The sequence below is a fragment of the Octopus bimaculoides genome, chromosome 8 (assembly GCF_001194135.2).
Source record: "Octopus bimaculoides isolate UCB-OBI-ISO-001 chromosome 8, ASM119413v2, whole genome shotgun sequence".
Taxonomy (NCBI): domain Eukaryota; kingdom Metazoa; phylum Mollusca; class Cephalopoda; order Octopoda; family Octopodidae; genus Octopus; species Octopus bimaculoides.
Genome location: NC_068988.1, coordinates 94,635,911 through 94,641,228, shown reverse-complemented (window position 1 = coordinate 94,641,228; position 5,318 = coordinate 94,635,911).

The window sequence follows — 5,318 nt, the reverse complement described above, 5'->3', positions numbered from 1 at the left end:
GGTGAGAAAATATAGAATTTTGTGCCCAATAGTATTCTTTCATATAGTTTTTGCTGGATATAAACAGATATCATTTCTTTTTTTGTTAGTTGTGGACAAGTCTTCCACAACTGGTTGTGTACACAGAACGTAGATAACCGGAACAAATACCTCAAAACCTGTTTTCCTGACACTTTAAAACTTTTGCCAATCTACAATTCTACAATTCAATGTTCTGATTTGGAACTTTATTGACGCCAATAGAATAAAATGTTACATTTACTTCGTTGGAACTCCGATTCAGAACATAAAAAACCCTAACAATTATCGTAAAACTTGCTGTACCAATTCTCCAAATGCTACAGTTTGAATTCAAATGACTATATATTGTTTGAGTGACTCAGTTGGTGTTCAAAACATTGCTTTAATGCATAAATTTCTAGGTATATCTGATTTAACGTACAGCCGAATCAAAAGTTATAGATTAATCGAATAATTTTAATTAATGATGATTGCATAATAATTTCAATTAAGTCGAGATATTGAAATTAAAAACGAATAATGTGAACGAAATTCCCACCCTACTGTAAATCATCAGCCATTTTCATATAACATCATACTTTTGAGAATATTTAACTGCCATCCGTTTCCCAACCGTAAGAGATTTTCGTGTTACTACGTATTATTATATTTGTTGCAATAGGTAGTCTTGAAATAACGGTAAACTATTTAATTCCAATGCCAAAACGTATTGATACGGCTACATAATCGATTCTTGTCACTCTGTGTTGATAGATATTTTAAACAAGCACTGTTATTAAACATTGTTTAGAATCTCAAAGATATCATCAGTAAGAAGCTAATCTTTCTTTCTCTCTCTCTCTCTCTCTCTTTATATATATATATATATATATATATATATATATATACGTGTGTGTGTGTGGGTGTGTGTGGGTGCGCGCGCGCGCGAGTGCCTGTGTGTGTATGTATATCTGTATGCATGTTATGTCTGTATAGATATATACAAAACACGTATTATAGTAGTGGGTCCAACAAACTGGTGAAAGAACCCCGTCGTCAGTAAACTATGGCTGGTGGCAAAATGTGATCAGAACAAAATTACGATTTATTATATGTAGATTATCTTTTCCATGCGTGAGTATCATTTTAATGAAACATTCCACTGTTCCGATAGTCATGTTTTGATAGCTCGTTTGCTTCTCTCAGTCTGATGTCTTTGAACTGGTCTGATTTATTGATCGTTATTCATTAATGAAACAATGACAATGAAGTTATATCATTGTCATTTTTATTATTTTAAAAACAAACACACTTATACACAAAACAAAATTTGATGATCAACGAAACAATACAAACGTTTGTACTTGGCTCTTGGTTCAAACACTGAAAGCGATATAATCTTTCAAAGCCTGATAGATACAGCAACTGTGTTAAGAGTTTATGATTAAAATAAACTAAAGATAATATGTATATGTGTGTATGTGTGTGAGTGTGTATCTCTGCCAATGTACGGAAAATTATATATAAATACATATATGTATGTATGTGTGTGTGTGTATATAATAGATTGCTAGCCACTAAACCATGATAGATCGCTAGCCACTAAACCTTTTTCTATTTTCTCTCCCTATTTATTTCTGTGATCCTTTCTGTTGAAGAGCGTAGGCTCAAAACGTAAAAGACTTTCTCACTTCCCGAGCGTTAAACTAGTATCATACATATGTTTGTTGTTTACACACCCGTCTTCGTCTTTTGTTTTTTATCTGTAAATTCTCACAATAAATATATATATACATACACGGTAAATAAAAGAAAATGGAGAGGATAAAAAATGATATACATCAGCTGGTAGACATTCTAGTATGTCTATTTATTCCAAAGTAATAGAAAGTATTAGAATACATACACATGTAATAACTATGTGTTACACACACATGAACTAATATTACAAAAAAGAGCAAAAGATCAGATTGTCAGAAGATATTATATTCCTTACGGCCGTTTCTGCCAAGAGGCAACGAAATTCTCCATGCCATCTCATTCTCCTCAGTGTTCTGTAGGGATGGGCAGATGTATGTATGTATGTATGTATGTATGTATGCACACACACACACATATATGCATATTTTTTTCTTTATTTGCGAATTAAGGCTACGATTGTTAGCCTTAAAAATTATTTATAAAGAAATTATTTATCCACCAATGCGGTGTTGAGCACTCATTCCAACGTTCTATATTTATCAGTATATATAGATATATATATATGAAAGTGCGAATGTATATACTTACATATGCATCTGCGTATATGCATGTGTGTGTCTTTGTGTGTGTTTATGTGTGTACATACAAAACACACATAAATATTGGTTGAACACAGCTACATGTAGTGTTATAAGTGTGTTTTATTGACATTAAAAATATCGATTGAAATATCAAATCTAAAAAGGCTGGGGGTGGGGGAGAGACTGATAAAAGCTTAGAGTGTCTTACATAATATAATATTTTTTAAACGTGTCTTTCTTCAGCTGTGAAGAAGCAAAATATGAATAAGTGTGTGTATATATTCACGTCTTTGTGTATATGAGTGGAAATATGTGTACGACTGTGTGTGTTTCTTTGCGCGGGCGCCTTAGTGTGTTGAGTGCATAACAATACGAATAATCTGGGAAGCGTATAGATGTGACCTGAGAGACAATCCTGTTTCCCAAGCAGGTGGTGTGGTCAACACCTCCATCACTTCTACAGCACAGTCGACCATCTGTCGCTCAGATGTTTATTTCATAAAAGATGCCCTTGGTCATACGCCACGCTTTCTTTAACTGTCCTCTCTGCTGGGTGTGGCGGAAACATATCTCGTGAGACTTCATCTCGGGTTGAGATTCTTGAATAATGCAATGCTTGATCGATTGACCTGTCAATCGAAGCAATTGTGAAAAGGGGTCTCTTTCCATTGTACTTTTCAGTTATACCGTTTCTTTATACTGATTGACAGACACAATGAAATTTGTAGGAATGATGATAGTTTTCCATTGCAAACTGCAAAAAATTCCTCAAACTCTTCACTGGTTATTTTATTTAAATAATAGAAGAAATCCAAGGAATGCCTAACTTTGTTCCCGAGGCAGAGGTTCGATTCTACTTTCCTAGCACATCATTTTCCCCCCTTTTTGTCTTTCCCCTCTTATTATGGTCATTTGAATTCTATTTTCTATTCCGAGAAATAGTAGACCTTTCGTAATAGTAGACCTACACATTAATCCCTCCCACAAATACCTAACGCTTCCTGCACTTTCGAAACCATGCAACGCCTTTATCTCTGTTGACCTCAAACCCTTTAAGTCGAAAATAAACAACACCGCAGCTAGAAGAAATCCAGTTTCATGAACAAATTAATATGGTTAAAGATGATGTTACGGATTATAAATATTTCGTACTATGTAACTGTGAAATCCCGAACCACTGTAACTGCGTGCGAGTTTATTCCCGAAATAATGTTTCTGGTATTCAGATTTGGAACCAATATCTATTATTATTGCTATCATCATCATCATCATCATCATCATCACCATCATCATCGTCGTCGTCGTCGTCGTCACCGTCGTCGTCATCATCATCATCATCATCATCATTATTATTATTATTATTATTATTATTATTATTATTATTATTATTATTATTATTATTATTATTATTATTATTATTATCATCATTATTATTATTGTTGTTGTTATTATTATTATCCCGCCGGCGTCGACTTTGCCTTTAACCCTTTAGTGGTCAATAAATTAGATACCAGATGCGTACTGGAATCGATCTAGTCGACTGGACTCCACCAACCAAATTTCAGCCTTGTGCCTATAGTATAAAAGTTTACTATTATTACTATTATTATTATTATTATTATTATTATTATTATTATTATTATTATTATTATTATTATTATTATTATTATTATCATTATTATTATTATCATTATTATTATTATTATTATTATCATCATCATCATCATTATTATTATTATTATTATTATCATTATTATTATTATTATTATTATTATTATTATTATTATTAATATTATTATTATTATTATTATTATTATTATCATTACCATCATTATAGTGCAGAAAAGTATTTCCCACGCAGTTTTTTTAATGTGGTTTCGCATTTCCATTTCCTTCGTATAAGTTTATGAAAAAAGAACAACGATAGCAACGACAAGAAGAACAACAAAACAAGCGAAACGAAACGAAACTAACACACAAATTGTCTTAATTTAATGAAGTACGGCAAAAGTCAATTTTGATTAGGGTTCCGTAGCCATGCGCTGCGTGTTCTGCTCGATTAACAATAGTGGTTTTTAGTAGACGGAACTTTCAATTAGCACACTTCCTATAACATAGATACACACCGAGAGAATCCTGCATGGCTTTACAATAGAAGAATATTGCTGTACAATGTCGGATCACGAATACTTAATTTCATAAACCGAACGAGTTGAACGTAAGAGAGTTTCTTTGCTATCTCTCTTGACAGCACACTTCTTCAATTATAGTTTTTCTTTTAATTCTGACGTATTTTCTGAGGAAACAAGCAAAAAATAAAAATTATATTTGTCTTTTCTTTTCTTACTTCATTGTTTTTTTCTTGTTTCCATTTTTGCATTCTCGTTTTCGCTATTTTTCACTTGAGGTCATGCAAAGATTTATTGATTCAGGGACATAATTGATATCTGGCTCATTGTTTCTTTTGCAAAAAGGTATAATTTATATGTATATTACATAAATACACACAAACACACACATACACAAACGCGCGCGCACACACACATACAAACACACAAATAGACTATGCATCTCTACGGGTACTATTTATTTGCTCTGTGTGTTTATATCTTATATATATACACTTGTATTTGCTCATGTATATATTAGTATATTCATGAGTTGGCAATCCTTGTGTATATTTTATATATACATGCTTATTATGATTGTCTATCTATCTATCTATCTATCTATCTATCTATCTATCTATCTATCTGTATATATATATATATATATATATATATATATATATATCAATTTACATCCACACATACATGCATACGTACATATACACACGCACTCACACACATACAAATAAGTATTTGTATGTATATGTACGCACACACATACACACATACACATACATATATATTTGTATATGTATTTGTATATAGTTTTATATGTACACACACGCACGCGTCCATATGTATATATACATACATACACACATACATACATATATATATATATATATATATATATATATATATATATATA